We start from the raw sequence: 22,500 nt of genomic DNA, 5'->3' as shown, positions 1-22,500 counted from the left end.
AATAATAATAGTTTGGCTGGTTGACGTTCTGATGAGCATCAATTCTAATGTAACTGGAACTGAAACTAGACGACTTTATCCGTTACCCTTTATGGTATTTTAATGACTAACAGTTGAGATTTTTCAAGATTTTTTTTTTTTTTTATGAAATGTTCAAATAATCTTTCCGGAAAGTCCATATGTAGGGATCTTAGAACCTACTGAACAGTTTTCCTTCCATCCATGGTCACGATACTCTCCTGGAAATACAAAATAAATAGGAAAAAAGAAAAAAGAAAATCTCTCCAACGTTACTATTTTTTTGTAGTCTACTAAAATTGTGAATGAGAGAAAACGAGTTTTAGTAATTCTCATAGAAAATGCACCTTACCCCAGATTATGAGTAACTAAAGGCAAAAGAGGTTATCATATAGATTTTAGGCCTATTCTATTCGCACGACAGCCGTGTATTAAAATTCAAACTGGTATTCTCACCACAACACCTGGTGAAGGAATTTACAACTAGATTAGCTGGCTCCCTCATTTGGTAATAATTAAGTTTAGGACACTCTTAAAATGTGAGTTTAATATTTATCAGATTTTGATAAGTTTTCATCATTTTCCCTGTAACTGTGAAGGATGGGGAGAGAAATGCGGCAAGTCATCGAAGTCAAAGTTAGGAAGCTATAGTAAAATAGAGATGAGCAACTCCGGTGTAGTGTTATTTGAGCCAGAGTTAATATATTCAGTATGTATTAACTCAGTGTTGAGCCAGAGTCAGTATATTCAGTATGTATTGACTCAGGGTTGAACCAGAGTCAATATATTCAGTATGTATTAACTCAAGGTTGAGCCAGAGTCAATATTTACAGTATGTATTGACTCAGGGTTGACCCAGTCAATATATACAGTATATATTGACTTAGTTGAGCCAGAGTCAATATATTCAGTATATATTGACTTAGTGTTGAGCTAGAGTCAATATATTCAGTATGTATTAACTCAAGGTTGAGCCAGAGTCAATATATATTCAGTGTATATTGACTCAGGGTTGAGCCAGAGTCAATATATTCGGTATGTATTGACTAAGGGTTAAGCCAGAGTCAATATATTCGGTATGTATTGACTAAGGGTTGAACCAGAGTCAATATATACAATATATATTGACTCAGGTTTGACCCAGAGTCAATATATACAGTATGTATTGACTGAGTTGGGCCAGAGTCAATATATTCAGTGTGAATTATCTCAAGGCTGAGCCAGAGTCAATATATTCAGAATGTATTGACTCAGGGTTGACCCAGAGTCAATATCTACAGTATGCATGTACTGAGTTGAGCCAGAGTCAATATATTCAGTATGTATTGACTAAGGATTGAGCCAGAGTCAATATTTACAGTATGTAATGACTAAGGGTTGAGCCAGAGTCAATATATACAGTATGTATTGACTAAGGGTTGAGCCAGAGTCAATATTTACAGTATGTATTGACTAAGGGTTGAGCCAGAGTCAATATATTCAGTGTGTATTATCTCAAGACTGAGCTAGAGTCAATATATTCAGTATGTATTGACTCAGGGTTGGGCCTGAGTCAATATATCCAGTATGTATTGACTGAGTCGAGCCAGAGTCAATATATTCAATATTTATTGACTAAGGGTTGAGCCAGAGTCAATATTTACAGTATGTATTGACTAAGGGTTGAGCCAGAGTCAATATATATTGTATGTATTGACTCAGGGTTAGGTCTGAGTCAATATATCCAATATGTATTGACTAAGGGTTGAGCCAGAGTCAATATATTCAATGTTTATTGACTAAGGGTTGAGCCAGAGTCAATATTTATAGTATGTATTGACTAAGGGTTGAGCCAGAGTCAATATATACAGTATGTATTGACTCAGGGTTGGGCCTGAGTCAATATATTCAGTATGTATTGACTAAGGGTTGAGCCAAAGTCAATATTTATAGTATATATTGACTAAGGGTTGAGCCAGAGTCAATATATACAGTATGTATTGACTAAAGGTTGAGCCAGAGTCAATATTTACAGTATGTATTGACTAAGGGTTGAACCAGAGTCAATATATATAGTATGTATTGACTAAGGGTTGAGCCAGAGTCAATATTTACAGTATGTATTGACTAAGGGTTGAGCCAGAGTCAATATATACAGTATGTATTGACTGAGGGTTGAGCCAGAGTCAATATTTATAGTATGTATTGACTAAGGGTTGAGAAAGAGTCAATATATTCAGTATGTATTGACTGAGGGTTGAGCCAGAGTCAATATTTACAGTATGTATTGACTAAGGGTTGAGCCAGAGTCAATATATTCAGTATGTATTGACTGAGTTGAGCCAGAGTCAATATTTACAGTATGTATTGACTAAGGGTTGAGCCAGAGTCAATATTTACAGTATGTATTGACTAAGGGTTGAGCCAGAGTCAATATATACAGTATGTATTAACTCAGGGTTGGGCCTGAGTCAATATATTCAGTATGTATTCATTAAGGGTTGAGCCAGAGTCAATATTTACAGTATGTATTGACTAAGGGTTGAGCCAGAGTCAATATATACAGTATGTATTGACTAAGGGTTGAGCCTGAGTCAATATTTACAGTATGTATTGACTAAGGGTTGAGCCAGAGTCAATATATTCAGTATGTATGGACTGAGTTGAGCCAGAGTCAATATTTACAGTATGTATTGACTAAGGGTTGAGCCAGAGTCAATATATACAGTATGTATTGACTAAGGGTTGAGCCAGAGTCAATATTTATAGTATGTATTGACTAAGGGTTGAGCCAGAGTCAATATATACAGTATGTATTGTCTAAGGGTTGAGCCAGAGTCAATATTTACAGTATGTATTGACTAAGGGTTGAGCCAGAGTCAATATATTCAGTATGTATTGACTGAGTTGAGCCAGAGTCAATATATTCAATATTTATTGACTAAGGGTTGAGCCAGAGTCAATATTTACAGTATGTATTGACTAAGGGTTGAGCCAGAGTCAATATATTCAGTATGTATTGACTGAGTTGAGCCAGAGTCAATATATTCAATATTTATTGACTAAGGGTTGAGCCTGAGTCAATATTTACAGTATGTATTGACTAAGGGTTGAGTCAGAGTCAATATATACAGTATGTATTGACTCAAGGTTGGGCCTGAGTCAATATATTCAGTATGTATTGACTAAGGGTTGAGCCAGAGTCAATATTTACAATATGTATTGACTAAGGGTTGAGCCAGAGTCAATATATTCAGTATGTATTGACTCAGGGTTGGGCCTGAGTCAATATATCTAGTATGTATTGACTAAGTTGAGCCAGAGTCAATATATTCAATATTTATTGACTAAGGGTTGAGCTAGAGTCAATATTTACAGTATGTATTGACTAAGGGTTGAGCCAGAATCAATATATACAGTATGTATTGACTAAGGGTTGGGCCTGAGTCAATATATTTAGTATGTATTGACTCAGGGTTGAGCCTGAGTCAATATATATATAGTATGTATTGACTGAGTTGAGCCAGAGTTAATATATTCAGTGTGTATTATCTCAAGACTGAGCCAGAGTCAATATATTTAGTATATATTGACTCAGGTTCGGGCCTGAGTCAATATATTCAGTATGTATTAACTCAGGGTTGGGCCTGAGTCAATATATTCAGTATGTATTGACTCAGGGTTGGGCCTGAGTCAATATATTCAGTATGTATTGACTCAGGGTTGGGCCTCAGTCAATATATCCAGTATATATTGACTGAGTTGAGCCAGAGTCAATATATTCAATATTTATTGTCTAAGGGTTGAGCCAGAGTAAATATATACAGTATGTATTGACTTAGGGTTGAGCCATGAACTCTCGTTCTCGGAAGGATTTTAATGAGACCAGAGTGAGATAATGCGAGAGTTGAGTGGCATCGGTATAGCTGGAGGACTGTTGTCACTGTAGGAATGGTGTCAATTTCAGTTTCGATATAGTTTAATAGGGTCATAAATGTTATGCAAGGTTTATTGAAGTATTTTATATTCAGAGGCCTCTCGGTTTTGATTTTGAGGACATATTTTAAAGCAACTGCATTCTATTTTGCTGTTAATTTTAGCAGGCATTAATTTTTTAGATAACTAGTCAAATTTTCATTACAGGAAATAACTCTTGATATTTTCATTGATTATAACAGAATATATGAATTAAACTGGTGCTAGATTGAAAAAGGATGTGGTGGCCAATGCAGTAATGTCCCTGAATGGTGTTTGAGTCCCGCTCAAACTCGTTAGTTCATTTGATTGCTGACCTCACCATCCATGTGAGCAAAGAATGGGTGAGGGGTTTTGGGGAGCCTTAAGATCTAGCTGCTGAGTCATCAGCAGTCTTTGCCTAGCCCTCCTTGGTCCTAGCTAGGGTGGAGAGGGGTCATAGGCACTGGTCATATGTATATATGGTCAGAGTCTAGGGTATTGTCCTGCTTGTTTTGGCAATGGTACTATCCCTTGTCTCTGCTTTTGATGGCAACAGATCAGAGAATGAAATCAGACTACGAAATGATAACGAATGAACTGAATACATGAAAGAAGCAGAATCAGAATTTGGTAATGTTCAACTCTACATCAGCATGATTATAATGATAAAACAATCTCATATAATACAATGATAAAATCACCAGCATCTCAATACACCAGACACTTCTAAACATTTCGAGTAGATAGTACGAATAAGAATTTTAAAGTATAACTTTAAACGTCATTAATGGAAAATCCAGCCTTTTGACAGGTCAGATTTCTGACGAAAAAGTTATTCATCAATGATAATATTATTCATAAATCATATTCATTAATGGCATTGATTTTATATCCACTCATAGGACTTTTTAACTTATATCTCATATAATATATACGAGTATGGGGGTCAAAATAGTGTGTGTATATATATGTATATATATATATATATATATATATATATATATATATATATATATATGATAAATTTTGCACATTTTTTTACGTGTTTTTCATATTCAAATAAGCTATATATATATTTTATATATTAATGTCTGGATTCTCTTAACGACCTCGGGATCAGAGCCCCAGGCGAAATCACACAAAGACAAGAGCTTGGCTCCGGCCGGGAATCGAACCCTGGTCGGCAAGCTTATATAGACAGTGACTAACCCACTTGGCCAAGTGGGTTAGTCACTGTCTATATAAGCTTGCCGACCAGGGTTCGATTCCCGTCTGGAGCCAAGCTCTTGCCTTTGTGTGATTTCGCCTGGGGCTCTGATCCCGAGGTCGTTAAGAGAATCCAGACATTAATATATCAAAAATATATATGGCTTATTTGGATATATATATATATATATATATATATATATATATATATATATATATATATATGTGTGTGTGTGTGTGTGTGTGTATATATTCACCAGAATATAAACATGGATAGCTAACAATTTTGTACCTGCATATTATATACTCGTATATAATATGCGAAATAATATTGCTGAACATTTTTAGAGCCTGCCGTTCTGTACAAGCCGTTCTTTTGTCATCACATTTCTCAAAGGAAAGGTTTACATACCTTTGAGAGCATATTCTCTTTCTATGTGGATTTGTACATTCCATATTGAATCTTAAGGTTCTCAGATGTGTATAGTTAGAACTGAATCAAGTTGGCTTTCCATGACACAAGAAAACGCTTTCCGGAAAACACATTATACGTACTTTTTACCCTTCAGAAAATTAAGTGGTCCCTTAAATTTGCCAAATTGAAATTCTGTAAAATGAGTTTATGTTGCTTCTAATGAGACCAATTTCATCATTGATTAGGCCGAATTCTAGTACCTCGATCTCTCCTTTTCCCTCCGTGTTTGCATCTAAAGCGCACTTAGCGATACACAAACTTGTCTTCACACTCCTATGATGACGTAGTTATTGTTGATGGGCACCACAGTGAGTATAGGGATGTGATATTTGGTGTTCCTCAGGGTAGTATTCATGGTTCATTACTTTTTATACTATATACACATAACATGTGGTTTGGCCTAGAAAACAAGCTCATTGCTTATGCAGATGATGCTACTCTCTTTGCATCAATTCCATCTCCTGAATGTAGATCTGCGGTTGCTGAATCCCTTAATAGAGATCCAGCTAAAGTTAGCGCATGATGCAAATTACGGGGCTTGAAGTTGAATCCTAACAAAACTCAATGTATGTTTGTAAGTAGGTCGATGACAAAGGCTCCTCAACATCGATAATGTTTCTTTAATTTTGTATGACTCTTTTAAAATTTTAAATGTGATTCTTGATAGCAAATTTACTTTTAAGAAACGCCATCGGTCTATCTTTTCTTCCATTGCACAAAAAAATTCGCTTATTGAGAAAGTTTTTTAAGATTTTCGGTATTCAATCTAATTACAAAAAATGTTTTAATTTTTTCATTCTAACTTGCTTCGAGTATTTTTCTCTTTTCTGGTTTTCATTCGCTAATTCTCATCTTAATTTGTTGGACACGAACTTACGGTCTATTAAGTTTCTTATTCTTGATCCAGATATTAATCTGTGGCACAATGGTTCAGATAAGATTTTTCATGGTTCTGACCATTCCTTACATTCAGATATTCCCAGACAGTACCATCTTGTTTGTAATGCTAGGTATGCAGTTAATTCTAATAGTCACGCCTTCTCCATCATAAGGCTCAACAATACACAGTATTCTAGAAGTTTTATTTCAGCTGTGACCAAGTTGTAGAATGATCTTCCTAATTTGGTAGTTCAAATCAGTGGAACTTCATACATAATTAATTTACGAAAGATAAGATCCATTTTTATGTTGTTATTGTTTTTAAAATATTATATTTTTATTGTTCAGTGCTTCACTTGTAGTTTATATCCTTTTTTCCTTCCCTCACTGGGCTATTTATCCCTGTTGGAGCCCTTGAGCTTATAGCATTTTACATTTCCAACGAAGGTTGTAACCTAGCTAGTAATAATAATTGCTATAACTAACCAAATTTTCCTCATATTTACAAAAGGAAATATAATATTAATACTAATTGGTACCTTGAGATTAAGGCTTGTCCAGACCAAAAATAAAGAGTAACGTAACCTTTTCTACATAATGTAAAATATAATTTTACTAAAAGTGATTTCTTCACTAACGGTTCTCTCTTGTAGTTGGATCAGATAATACAAAAATGAATAATACTTGTATCTATATATACACACATACAAACTCACGCACACACAAGTGGTTCTGGGCAGCACCAACTATGTTTGACAGGTGACTCACTGGACGTTGGTGAGTGATTTTAATTTGTCACTGCGACACCGCCAGTTGACGTCTGGTTAGACCATGCCCACAATTACTACTTCTCCGATACGTTCATTACTTCAAATACATTACTATCGCAGCTAAAAGTCAAATTCATAAGATATTTTGATAAAAAATATAGCATTATTACTTCAAAAGAATACTTAGTGTATTTCATCTTTTATTGGTCAAGTTTCAAAATATTTTTAATAAATTATCATTTTCATCATTATCCCATAAATATGTGTTAGTATTAGTAACTATTTACACAGGGGGAATCTCCCTTCTCCAAAAACTGTTGAATATGTCAGGGCCTGAGGACCCAATAATCCTGTAGTGAAGTGTCTGGTTATCCTGAATCCTTAGACTGACAATATGTAAGATCAACCAATACCTCGTTATTAAGGTCATGGGTTGTGTCATTTTGGGCTCATCAAACAAACTTAAATACAAGATTTAAATTGAAGGTTTTACATTAAAAGAAAGAGAAGCTGGTGTTCCCAATATATAATAGCATTGGCCACTTTCTGAAGTGTGTAGAGGAGGTTGAAGAACACTTCCATCTAGGAAAGACAGAATTGTAAAAACTCCCAACCCCCTAAATTGGAGACGTGTATATTCCTAAGGATATTTGCATAGCAACGTTTGACCCATTTTAGAAGGAAAACTAGACTTTCAATGGAGTAAATATCTCATTAAAATCAACAAAAGATTAACTGTACTGTAAACACTGAAGATATTCTTATAGGTAGGCAGTGACTCTCAGCTGCTCTTCCAAAGATCCATAGACTCATATATGTGATGATGTGGGGTCAAAATTCCACTCTACTGTAGGAGTTTCTTGTAAAGCTTCCACATGTCAGGGTACATTGCAGAAGGGAGATTTAAAAGAGGAAAAATCCTAAAATTCTAGATCACAGTACTGTACTTTCCCTGATAGTAAGGACCAGGCTAATAAATATTGTAAAAGAGCAGAATATGTAATATATAAATAAAAGGATTGCTTACAATTCGAATCGTAAGTCACTAAAATACTTTTAATTGATAAATCCATCAAACTTGGAGAATAGGAAATAGGAAAGGAATTATATGAGAATGCATTTCATCAAGTGTTCACTAATGAGCAAAAGGAAAAGGTGACAATGACAATTCTTGGGTTGCCAGAAAATCTATCTACTTGGATCAATCAGAAAGACTCAGTCTTGGTCTTAAGAAATTGAATTTAGAATGGCAATAAGATTTTTCTATGGTGTCAGCTGATCATGGTGATACAAGCATGTGTAAGTCTGAGGGAATTATAACAACAATGATAAAGTGTTATTGCGTAATTCAAAGAGATATGATGATCTTTTTTTTAATAAGTGTCATTATTCATAACAATGAACTGCTATCACATAACATTTGAGTCCTCTACATGATTTCAAAGCCTCTAGGAACTCTTCCTTAGCGATGACTGCTGCTTTGGCAGTCAACGACATGACTGGACTGGCTATAAGGTAAGACGCCAGTCACTAGCACACATTCTCCAGTGTCCAAAGTCTGGAGAAATTAAACAGAGATGTTACGGGAATTGAGTTTATTCCTCCAATCGTGTAAGTACAGTATTAAATGCAATAGATGAAGGGATAAGATGATTGGTAAACTGAGTATCACTTAGTGAGATGGGATGACATCTACCCTATTTGTGTAAGCACAAGCAGAAGTAATACCATAAAAACTAATATAAATTACACTGCAATGGCTAAAAACCACAATGAGTAGGGAGCACCTTGCAGATTACTTAGTTTAGCTGAATCCACAAGAGTGGCCGTAAGACCCAAAGACCAACATGTTCCATGAACGGTAACAAACCACAGGAAAGACGGAAAAAATTCAAATTGAGATTCTATTAACCTTCTTGTAACATCTTGCAGATTTCCTTTTTATCATCACATGTTCTTCTTGTTGCTTTTTATATGGAAGAAGCAGTTAGGTTCTTACAAAGCCTCTGGGTCTTATTAGGAAAGATATTATTAACAAGTAATTTTTGTGAGAATAGGATCACATAATAAACACTTCCTATTGCTTGTCCTCTGACCTGAGTTTTATAATCCAATCCAGACATGTGTAAACTTAATGCAAATACGAAAAGGCTTCCTTGAAGGGCAAAAAAAAAAAAATAAAGGTAAAATTTACCAATACATATGGTCACATATGTTTCCCTTAAATGTCAGGCTATAAGTAATACATTTGCCTTAATTCCCTTTCTAAAAGCAAAGAAATGAAATTACATTAAAATTATTATTTGTATGAACTATAGAAAGGATTGACTGCCAAGCAAAATACAGGAACAAATATAGAAATTGTTCTCAAATGAGAGGGAAGATAAAAGGAAGAGAATGACAAAGTTTTAAGCAACTGGCGTTCAATGTCTCTTCAACCGAGTAATGAGGTGAAAAGAGAAAGAGAGAGGAAAAGACGGGACCCACTTACTGTAGATAGGTCAGTCAGACAAAATCAGCATGAATTCCCCGTGACGTCACATGGGCCAGAGGATCACTGGAAGCGAGCGATGAGAGGCTTATCCCCGTTCTTTATTTTCAGCATAATATTCAGTCATGATTAATTCAGTAAATTTGTTATATACTATTATATATCATTCGATATTCTATTGTAAATTACACTGAAAGGGATCAAATAATTTTGGCTTTTATCACCAGAAAGATTGAAAATATTGATTAATTGAATAATCACTTACTGTAGTAGAACTTCAAGAAAGCAAAATTATTACATATAGATAAGACTTCTTATAAAAGGAAGGCGGTCTTGGGAAAAGAAAAAAGCCATTTGTCAGTCCATAAGGGAGAGGTATCTTGGATTCAAGTTATTACAAAGTGTTTAGGTTTTACTTATTTAACTTACAAGAAAAGATAAAGAACCGTTTATAAGAAAAACAGTAATAACCCATAATAAGAACTTTGTAGCATCAAAATGAACTAGATTCTATAAATAGAAATTTGAGGAAAGTTCAAACTAGTTACATATATTACTTATTAAGTATCATTTTGAAGCAGCTCAAGTCTTTGTATGTTTAACAATTAGATAGAGTATTTGTTTTCCCTTTAAGATGGACTCAGGCCATTAATTTTAATCTCTTCTTAAAGAAAACTCTTCCTCAAAATATAGAAATCTTTTGCTGAAAGTTTAACAAAGTCCCTCAGTCTCAGTGAGACTTTTGAGGCTGAGATCCCAAGGGTCACCAGATTAGAAATCAGTATTGTTATTGTAATAAGGATAAATAATAGAACTTTTAAATGCCAATAGATTTATTTTACCACAATTGTTCAAAAAGAGGAATGAATTAACAACAAATTATATAAAAAAATGGTAATTCCATAAATACCAATATATCTAATTTACCACAATTGTCCAAAAAGAGGAATGAATTAATAACAAATTATAAAGAAAAAATGGTAATTCCATGATCAGAAAATTAGAATAATGCCTGATTGTCTTGACGTAATCTCATTAATGTCTGATGTTGTCTATTCGGTGTCCTCTATGGCCTTGGGCAAGTTTGAGAACCTGCGATGTTTGTAGATATCCAAGAGAGATAGTCTGAAAAAAAATATCACATTTGCAAAATCAATTTCATCATAAGATTCGCAAATACAACTTTAAATAGATCAAAGCTTAATATTGATTACGGTGGTTGTTCATTTTTTCTGTCTCTTGTTCATAATGTCATTGGCCCAAATATCGTTTTTAATCCTTATTTATCTATCTATTTTTCTATTACCATAATCTTTGACATCTTGTTTCACCTCATTGGCAAAATCACTAGTTTTGAAACTCCCTTTGGTAACATGAATCTGTTGACATGATAAGTTCCTAATAGCTTCTTTGACTTGTGGGTTCACTTGTCAATGCTTATCAATATTCATGATAATCATTCTAATATTAAAGTTATTAAACCTAATCATCCTTTTGTTTGATCTTGAAACCTTATTGTAAGTTCAGTTGACAATGGACTCTTTGCCTTTACTTGTACTTGACTGAGAGTTAATATAGGAACTTGCTCACTGGTTTTATGTTTTGAAAGGTTTAGATTACCATAAGTCACATGTTTATTTAATCTTTAAATTTGTGCTGTTCTTTTAGTTACATTTTCATTTGCTGACGAAATTTTCCTTCTTTTTCATTGTCTGTCAATTTGATATTTATCTCCCTTTACTTATGATTTTTTTCCATTTGTTTAGTTGGAAACAATTTAACCATTCTGTTTTCGTGTCAACCTTTATACTGGACATTGAAAACTTTTCTTATGGAAGTCATTCAAACAATATTTCTTGGCATTTCACTTACTGCCTACTCTGGCGTACACTCCAGGGCTGTTTGCATCGGCGCAGCCATAGCCCCAAGAGACCACTCCAATCACCACCATGAATGTTTGAGCTGTGTTACCTGCAGTCACCATTGGACCACCGGAGTCACCCTGAAAATGGAAAAGTCAGTTTTGACTCTACTGAAACAAGTTATGTTTGAGTTTGTGATATTTTCTAGTTTACAAGAGAGACTATCGTCACAGATAGTATGAAAGCTGTAAGGTGTTGGTAAGTTCTGATAAAACAATTAACTTTCTCCTCATTCCTCCATCTATCGCTGTGTCTGTTATTGCCAATACTTTCTCTACACTCCTAAAGTAGTCTGCAGCTGTTTGTAATTTATGAATAAATTTCACTGTCCTTATGACCTTTTGTCTAAAGAATTAAAAGCATTTTCAACTGGAAACATTGAAGTCACACAAGTTCTTTAGCATGTCTTTAAACATGGTATTCAAAATATGTAGATACTAATCCAGCTTAATTATATAATGTAATTCTATCGTTGTGACTCAACAAACCTGACAAGAATCTTTTCCTCCGGCATCCAATCCAGCACAGATCATGTTACTTGTGATACCACTTAAAAACTGTTGACATCTTGAGTTGGTCATTGTTGGAACATCCACTTCATAAAGTACATTAGGTTGACTACCACCTGTAAAGTAAAAGGGTTATATACACAATACTGCACTTGTAAGAAAAAATGGAGATAAAAAAAATAGTCAGAGGCACTTTGTCCCAACATATTTATTATTTCTTATATACTGGATAATGAAATTTTCAATCAATCATTAAATAGGTTGGCCAAATTAATCTGCCATTTCAGGGTAACGGTGGCTCAGTGATATCGTTGATTACTCCCTCACACTTTGTGTGTCCTGAGTTCAAGTCACGACAGATGACCACTGGACTACGATGTTCCTTTGTTTGTGGAAGGATTGAAACCTACAGGTCTGCTTCATGAGATATCAACAGACATTGCCTTGATTCTCAAGGTCTTATATGACTAGAAAGTTCCATGGGTGACTTAGTTGTATAGTTCTTCAAAGTTGTCCTTCCTCAAAGTTTCAAAGAGATTATCTCAGTCTCATTATATCCGCTTGGTTTATTGCTCTCCTATTTTTGGGTGATCAATCTTCCATTGCTTCACTTAGTAGGAATGAATCAACTGCATTTCTTTGGTCCGTGACTATTCCTTACCTCTTCTCTTGGTTGTGCTCAAAGAAATTCTGCTACTCATTTTCTATGAGTATAATATTTGCCTTCATTCTGCGATGCTGTCCTATCATATAGACTGGTAACACTTTTCACATTTCTCAACAACTTTATTCTCTAGAGATAAAAGATCTCAATTAAAGGTTCTGTGACTGGTTTGTCCCACCAGTGCCAAGCTCTGATATTCTCTTGCTACTTTTGTTTGTCCTGAATCATATAACGTTCCATCTTTTAAGAGACGGTTATTATTTTTTAGAGATTGAGCCTTACTCCTGCTTCTCTTCCTTATGATTCTGTTTTTCCCGCCTGAGTCTCTTTATAAAGATCTTAGCAAAACTTTAGAAGTAATAATAACAACCTAATCTTACTTCGGCATGATTTTTAAATGCAAGATAGAATAAAAGTCTAACGCACAGAAAAATTCAAGGATTCTTCACAATTTTTGTTTCAAGCATTACTACATTTGGAAACGAAAAAGTTTATTCCGTTTATACCTAAAGGCTGAAATCGTGTAGTTCCTGGAATCAATTTCTTGAAGGAATAAATATAAAATAAGAAAACTCCGTGAATAGACTGTACTGAAGGCGCATGTGCAGAATGTGATCTGCACCAAAATATTTCTCTGCTAAGATAATTGAATGGTCTTTACTGCTTGAGTTGAACAGTGATTTCAAATAAGTTGAAACTTATTACAAGCGTACAAACCTGACTGTAATGTTCCCCAGCCAGTAACTGTAGCAGTCACATCACTATAGGCATTGCCTGCATCTGGAAGACACACAGGGGAAATCTTGTTGTCAGAAGGGAAGGTGAGCGGAGAGGACAGCTTGATCAACGCCATATCGTTGTCAAGAGTGTTTCTGTCGTAACTTGGGTGCATGATGATCTGTAACAAGATTGATTGATTAAACTTATTTTCCATATCCTATTTTCTTAGATTTTGAAAGATTTCTATCATTGTAAAACCAGTATTTTGAAATTAGGAAAGTTGTACTGTATTTGTTTCAAATTTACTCTTCTTTCAGGGATAACATAATAGATTTATAGCAATACATCTAGAAAGATTTCCTGTTTAAGAAAAGTGTATAGCAAATAGAAGAGCCTTAACTAATTTCATGACTTCTGTTAAAGAGAATTTCTAATAAAATGTTTTGCCAGAACTATCAAGAGGTTTACCGACTTACCCTTGAGGCTTGGATCTTTTGTCTAACCGTCGTTTCAGTTAATGTGGTATAGTCGTGTTCTCCAACGACTACATAGACGTTTGATGCACTGGATCTGGAAAGGGAATTGGAACGTTGTTAGTAAATACAGTAATTTCTGCTTGAAAAGGTCAGTATTGCAATCATAAGAAGAAACGTTTTTAATGGGGAAATAGTACTACGTTTTACATTCTTTTTAATTTCTTATAATCTCATTGAAAAAGTTTTTATGCATTGTTTGATATTTGCAAAAAACAGTTATTAGTCAATGTAATTCCCTCTTCAGCAACAAAATAAGGCACCAAACTTGCAAAATTAAATTTAGTCAATATATCCCCACGACAATTCTTACGCTGCTTCGCAAAGTCATGAATAAGATATTGCCTGAACTTTTAAATCTTTTTTTCATAGAGTTTTAAAACGTTTTTTTTTTTTTTTGTACACTTTATGAGAATATTTTGAGCTTGGTTGAAATCCAAAGCAATTGATGAGGTGTTAATACTGTGATTAATTTTCAAGTCAAGTTACCAGATATGATCTGAAACACGTTCATAAATAGTCAATCTTCACAGATGAAATGAGATAGCATTAGCCCTACCCCAATGGTAGTTCTCTTACCCGTCGACACAATGAGATGCTGTCAGGATCCACTCGTTGGAGATGATAGAACCACCACAATATGGTCTGCTAGATGTAGCTGACGTCAACCCAACTTGCCAAGGGTATTCGTGCACTGTTGTCGGTTGGCCTCCAACAATCCTGGTCACTGGGTTTCGTCGGCCACACACTGCAAAAGAGAATTAGATGCTTCAGTGTCTCAAGTATTCACTGTTTGCTTGTTTATGTTATAAGACTGAACTTGTGGTAGATTAGGTGGTTTCTAAAATTAGGATAAATTATATAATTTTTCTATATCATTCAGTCTACTGATTCCGTTAGATTGTTTTTGATAAATATGCATTTTTTCATTTGGTTTTCTATAATTAGCCTTAATATATATACAGTATATATATATATATATATATATATATATATATATATATATATATATATATATATATATATATATTGCAGATAACCTTACAATTGTGTAAAGATTCTATTGTTCATTGTTATACCGTTTATATTATCATTAGGTAATGGTTAGTTATAATAAAATTTGATATTTTATAGTCGCCACAGAGATTTCGGGTGAAATAAGCTCCACCCCTTGATGACATCATATTCAATCATGTTGCCTCCTGTATTAGCAGTGGTCACAGTGGTTATAAGTTAGTATAGCTACTAACATGGGAGACAACCTTATTGGCTATTACGCCATCAGGGGGTGGGGCTTATTTTGCCCGGAATCTGTACAGAGACTTATAGTTAAGGAATAAAAATAACGTTGAGACCATAGGCAGATATAATTTTATTCTAAGAATTTATATGTAAGAGGTTATCGTTCAGCTTTATTCTTTAAATGTTCTGTTATCTGAACAATTATTATCAATATACGAAATACCTCGAATTCTTTATTAGCAGCAGTAGCTCACTCTCGCATGAGTTACATAGAAGTACTGATTGCAGCAAAGACTCCTGTATTTCTTATAATATTACGATCGCTGAGCAATCCTTTATCATGAATGATAATTGATTCATGTTGTTTTGCCTACGGAAAAATCTAAGGTTTTAAATAAGAGGTTTTCATTTGTTTACGTAAGAAGAAAATATTTGGAGAAATTCAACAACTCTTATGAAGATAAGAAAAAAACAACTTTGTTATAGAATCTAGACAGGAATTAGACTTTAGTAATCCTTAAGAGATTAAACCCTTCCAAGATGCACAGGAATATGACAGAAAAGCTGAAAAGTAGTTTGGCTTGTCTTAAAAAAAGAACTGTTATTTTCCCTCCACTAAACATTCAAAAGTAGAAAATTTAACTCAGATAAGAGGATAATCGACTTTAAACTTAAGATTCATTACTTGAAGTAGAATCTTTCCTTTGAATTCGCTTCGGTACTGGATTGTTTGTCCAGTTTCATGTGCAAGCCTCCTTTGCTTGCATGCAGTTCATCAACACTGCTTGCCTTGGTTGAAGGATACTTAAAAGCTGAGGAGCGTCCCTCGAAAGGGAATGTGTAGTTTTGGATGCATTAGGATGAAGGTAGATGACGATACCAAATCTGTCTAGGTTGAATTTATAATGGCTGCACTGTTGCCATCTTCAGCAGTGTTTAATTATCTTCCCACTATGGAGAGGGCAATGCTCAATGGGGGATTGGATAGCCCAAGGCTGCTACCCATCTACCACAAAGATCGCAGCTAAGTTTTTTTTTTTTTTTCATATTTCTGTTTTTTTCGATGCAGAAATCTTGATACACCTTTGTCAAGAAAAGAGCTCGTCAGCTTTATTCAATGCATACACACACAAAGGAAATTTGGCAGTAACTTTGTAGTGTACTTACGGCATTGTGGTGGTGGTGGTGGTGCTGCTGTTGTTGTTGTTATTGCAGCTGCTGTTGTTGTTGTAGCTGCTGTTGAAGACGAAGTCGAAAATTCTGTCACATCTGAAAGAAATATATGATACTGTAACACTTAAAGAAACCAGGAACACGCAAGTAAGTCGAGGTTGAATCAGATTCCTAAAACTAGGAGGGGAAAAATTGGATTGATTCCAGAGAAATGGGAAGAGGAAGGATATTGACGAATGTAGGAAGGAAGGAAGCTTTGGATATTTAATGTTGAAAAGGCAATAATGATGACACTATTTGTTGAATGTATAAAATGAAAAAAAAAAAAAAACAGCCAGCTGAATGAAAAATAAAACATGAACCAGACGACCTTGAGGGCCACCTGTCGGTGAAAATGAGAACCTCTATAAGACGTGTTGTTTACCTGAACCTGAGGCTGTAACTGTGCAGGAGAAACCGTAGTATCTTCTCCTTCTCGATCTAAACTTGACCTCCATGAAATTGTTTCCACTCGTTTCAGTAAAAGGTGATTGAGTTCTGCAATATCTGTAAAAATAGATCTCTAGATGTATATTTGATAACTAAGTTTTGTTTTGAAGTGTGAAATCTCTCTCTCTCTCTCTCTCTCTCTCTCTCTCTCTCTGAAATATTCTACTCTTGTACTGAAGAATTATGTGAATATTACTCTTTACTTCTGCCATTCTACTAAAATTTCTTCTCCAGATAATAAATATCTGCAACCAATGTAATATTTTTCTCTTCATTTAGATATCTATTTCAAAGAATGAAAAGCTTTCCAACGATAATAAACACAATAAAAGATTCCCTTCTTTTTTTAAAACTCAAAGATGATAATGAATATCGTTATTCCACAACGTGAATTTACATTGACGACCTGCAAGTGACATTTTATCATCTACTTATCATAACATTAGCTGCTAAATGTGACACGGTATGTTAATCTTTCTGACACTTGTTGAGTCTGTTCTACTTCAGGCAGGTGCATACAGGCTCTGTTGCTTGCCAGAAATAGTTATGCTATATTTTGATTAAAAGTTAACCAATGCTGTACGATACTTGGCCATGAAAATGAGATTGATTAGGATACACCAATAATAAAGGGGGTTCCGGCTCTATTTTACTTTTGAAAATTATTACCGATACGCAATGATATTTTAAGCATTCTAAGATCCACTTTCCATCAAGCAACTTGAAGGAATTTATCCTTTCTTTTAGGGAGAAATGTAACTTTGTAGTTGCACTAAATTAGAGTATTTGGTGAGTAGTTTTTCTAAGGAATCGTTCCTACACCACACACGGATTATTTTGTATGTTACATCCGGCCTTCAAGATTGCATAAGATAAAGTGTTAACTTCCCTGTAAGTTATGAATCCTACTGTAATGCACGATAAAGGATCAAACAAACATCTTCAGTGAGAAGATGAAGGTCACAATCAGAATTAGTGCTAAAATTTCAAACTTGATCGGCATCTTCAAGCTTGTTGATGATTGGCAGAGGGAAAGTAACAGTTATAACCAATTGTATCTCACTTTTCATAGAGACCATCTCCGGTGATTAGGACGGAAGAAAGCCGGCATCTTCTCAGCCTAAAATCATTGCAAGTAATCGATATGGTTGAGTCAACAGACGAACCCTGCAAAGGATAATGTTGATGAAGAGAGGAACCGGGTAAACGAAGATTATGTTACAGGAAATTATGAACGAATAGTGGAATACCTATCCATTGTCAACATGGCTGTGGCAAGACACAAGATATGACAGAAATAATAATTGTAAAATTTTTTTTGAGGTGGTTGATTAGATAGAGACTTTTGGGATTGCATTTCAAGCTTTTCATTTAAGGAGACGAGAGATAAAGAGATAACAGTTTACAGTTGATGATTTCAATACGTTTATGGGAAGAACTGTATTCATGGCTGAACGAATACAGTCAGCCCTCGATATTCGGTGATTCGGTCATTCGCGATGCTGAGGACTCTATAACATAGTAAATAGAAATGAAGTAAGTACTCGTTTTTTTAACTCACCTGGAAGGTCCATAGGCATCTGCTTCCCACTGGATACCTTCTGGGGTAATTCTGAGACTGGATGGTAACGGTCTCGCCAGGTGCCAGGACATGACTGCCACATGGAAGGGAGCTTGCTGAGTTGGGGGCAAAAGAATGATAAATGGGAGAGCGTGAATAAGGAACCAAAATCTGTTTTCAAATAACTCTTCCCAGGGAAAAACTAACTTATCTTTATTACTGGAAATGAATAGAAGGATGATATGGGGAAAAATAGTAAACTAATATCAAGAGACCTAACATTAGCCCAAGTTTAATCCCTTCTGGATAAATGATGAAAGTTAAAGCAGATATTTTATGCTTTTTTGAAAATATCTTAAGATATCTAAATAGGATTGATATTAACTTCTATCCATACAGATCTAAATTCCCGGTAAACTAAGAAGCTCTAATTTTGAGTGTTAATATTTTCCCAAGTTTAATGAAAGTTTTACTTAACAAAAGAAGATGATCTTGAGAGTACCTTGTCTGTCGCCACCTGACATCTGCCTCAGCTCATCGAAGACTCGTTGCATCTCGCCTAGTCTGGGCTCCTTGTGGGGAGTCCTGTTGGGGGGAGGGGGAGAGATAAAGAGGGGAATTGAATAGATAGAAAGAAAGGAAAGAAATATATGAGAAAGGTAAAAGGTGATGTGATTGTAAAACAGTGTAGATTCTTATTCCATTTGTATATTATGATTGTGTAGGATTTTTGTATTATGGATATGAGTTGGAAGGAAAATATTCATGTCAATCACCAAGGAACATGCAAAGGTTTTCCATATAATTTCGTTTCTTGTCAAAAATAATGTTAAAATAGTATTTATTAGAGTCAAGAGAGTTTTAATGATAAAAACAAATGAAGCCAAAGCTTATTCAAAGACTTCCCAAATGGTTAAAAGTCTCATGACATTTCAATCAGTTCTCAAGGTCATTATGTTATAAAAATTTCCCGAAGAGGAAACACAACTTACGTTCCGTTCCAAGCGGGAACAGCATTCACACACCACAAACTCTGAAGAAGAAATGGAATGGAGAAAGGAATGTAAACAATGTAATTATATATGTTATATTATTTGTAACATATATCAGGGCTGGGTGGGGAGAGGGACTTGAGAACTTGACTACATAGTGAAGCAACGCTTTCTTTTCTTAGGGGTTTAAATACTTCTTTTCCTCCCAAACCAATATTTTTTTTGGGGAGGAAGTTGTCTGCAAAGGAACCCCAATTAACTGGCATAAATCCATCAGATATGAGATGGAAAAAGAGTGACATAGTCTCTTGTATTCTTTGACTTTTAGGAACCTAATAAGTCTATGCTAGCTTTTATATCTTTACTAATATTCACATATGATATGAAATGAAATAAATGAGCTTTAGATAAACGAGGAATACCTGTCTTCATTTCCCCGTAATATAATCTATTTAGCAATGATATAAGGAAACGAGTCTTCTTAATCCTAAAAACGAGAAGTCCCCAAAGTTATTTACTAAAAAATTTATCCAGTTTGCAATTTTATCCTTGGGGTAAACTAAACGCGTTAAATCGTATTCACTTGAACAATATTTGATAACATTTGCAAGTCGACTCCAGTTCTGTCTACCCTGAGGAAGCTAAGTCACACCTAATTGGCTAAAAGATTTATTCTAAGATGGCTGAACTATTAGCAATTACCATGACTGTCCTGAATTGAAGCAAGTCATACTTCCTGAACATTATCGGAGGAAAATATGGGAGAAAAATATTATCTTTCCTTTTTCATACAAAAATTACTTGATCTTCATTTTTCTATTTGTAACGCAAATAAGTTATGCAAATGGCGGGAAACAATTGGTTTAAAAAGTATCAGTGTTCAAAAATATTAATAAAGAACACATAAATGATTTGTCTCACAAACATTAAATGCTAGTACTAGAACTGTGTTTCGGGAAAGAAATCTTTGAAAGAGATATAAAAACAGTTTGAGGCTTACCAGAAGGAGCAGAGCCAAAGACAGCGGAGTGGATTCCATCGTGGCTAGGTGGAGTCAAAGAAGAGTTCTCTGCAGAAGCCAAAGAGTCAACTCGAACGACAACTGCAACTGCTGGTCAGGAAGTTCCTCTCCGTCTCTGAGGCTGGAAGGTGACTGACGCAGTTTATAAAGAATCCCACGTATACCTCCGGTTCATTGGATATCAAATTTCCTAATTATTTTTTTTCATCTAAACACTTGTGGTAAGTCCAGATAAGAGTGTCATTACTGTAGTTAGGAAATACACACACACACACATACACACACACACACACATATATATATATATATATATATATATATATATATATATATATATATATATATACATACATACACATACACACACACACACACACATATATATATATATATATATATATATATATATATATATATATATCTTTATCATCACCATCTCCTCCTACGCCTATTGACGCAAAGGGCTTCAGTTAGATTTCGCCAGTCATCTTTATCTTGAGCTTTTAAATTAGTTTATTAATTTTCAACTGAGCTCCACAAGGCACTAGAAGAGTTGGCACACCCAGACCTACATGGCTGAGGAATATTGAGCGTGAAGTAGGAGAGGACGATTGGAGTAGTATTCTAATATAAAAATTAGAATAGCGCCAACGTTATCCCTGCGTGTCGTAAGAGGCGACTAAAAGGGACGGGACGAGGGGGCTGGGAACCCTCTCTCCTGTAAAAGTATCCTGTGAGACAGCAACAAAGAGATGGAGCTGGGGGGAGAGTGACTGCTCCCCGCACTCTAGTTTTGGGGTGTTTGAATGTGCGTGGATGTAGTACGATAGAGAGTAAAAGATGTGAGATTGGAAGTATGTTTAGAAGTAGAAGGATGGATGTATTGGCCTTGTGTGAGACAAAGATGAAAGGAAAGGGTGAAGTGATGTTTGGTGAAATGTCTGGTAGAGTGTCTGGGATTGAAAGGGGAAGAGCGAGAGAGGGTGTGGCTTTATTGTTGAGTGAATGGATGACAGGTAAAGTAGTGGAATGGAAGGAGATATCATCTAGGTTAATGTGGGTAAGGGTTAGGTTGGGTAGGGAATGTTGGGCGTTTGTCAGTGCGTATGGGCCAGGTAGTGAGAAAAGTGAAGAAGAGCGGAATGAGTTCTGGAGTGAATTAACTAGGTGTGTAGAAGGACTGGGTAGAAGGAATTATGTGGTTGTTATGGGTGACTTAAATGCTAGAGTGGGTGCTGGAGAGGTAGAAGGTGTCATTGGGAAATATGGCGTACCAGGTGAAAATGAGAGTGGTGAGAGACTGGTAGATATGTGTGTTGAACAAGAGATGGTAATAAGTGCTAGCTTTTTTAAAAAGAAAGATAAGAATAAGTATACATGGGTAAGAGTGGCAAATGGAAGAGTAGTAGAAAGGGCATTAATGGATTATGTGTTGATAACAAAAAGAATGTTTGGAAGATTGAAAGACGTGCACGTGTTTAGGGGTATGGCTAACGGTATGTCTGATCATTTTTTGGTGGAAGGAAAATTGGTTGTAGCAAAAGAGTGGGGGAATAGAGTAGGTGGATGTAAAAGGGAGCTAGTGAGGGTTGAAGAGCTAATAAAACCGGGGGTAAAAAGTAAATATCAGGAAAGGTTGAAAATGGCATATGACGAGGTGAGAGTAAGAGAAACTGGTAATTTAGAGGAGGAGTGGAAGTTAGCAAAAGAAAATTTTGTTGGGATTGCAAGTGATGTATGTGGCAAGAAGGTTGTTGGAGGCAGCATGAGGAAGGGCAGTGAATGGTGGAATGAAGGAGTGAAGGTAAAAGTGGAAGAGAAAAAGAGGGCTTTTGAAGAATGGCTGCAGAGTAATAGTATAGAGAAGTATGAAAAATATAGAGAAAAAGGTGGAAGTAA

The 22,500-nt window shown here is 35.2% G+C and overlaps 1 pseudogene; it reads right to left on the bottom strand.

The window, feature by feature from the left end:
- LOC137642518 (transmembrane protease serine 9-like) overlaps positions 1–20,739 on the bottom strand; it is a 35,508-nt pseudogene extending 14,769 nt beyond the window's left edge.
- Positions 20,740–22,500: the final 1,761 nt, after the last annotated feature.

Source organism: Palaemon carinicauda, chromosome 6 (assembly GCF_036898095.1).
Source record: "Palaemon carinicauda isolate YSFRI2023 chromosome 6, ASM3689809v2, whole genome shotgun sequence".
NCBI classification, from domain to species: Eukaryota; Metazoa; Arthropoda; class Malacostraca; order Decapoda; family Palaemonidae; genus Palaemon; species Palaemon carinicauda.
This window is presented reverse-complemented; position numbering and strand designations above follow the sequence as displayed.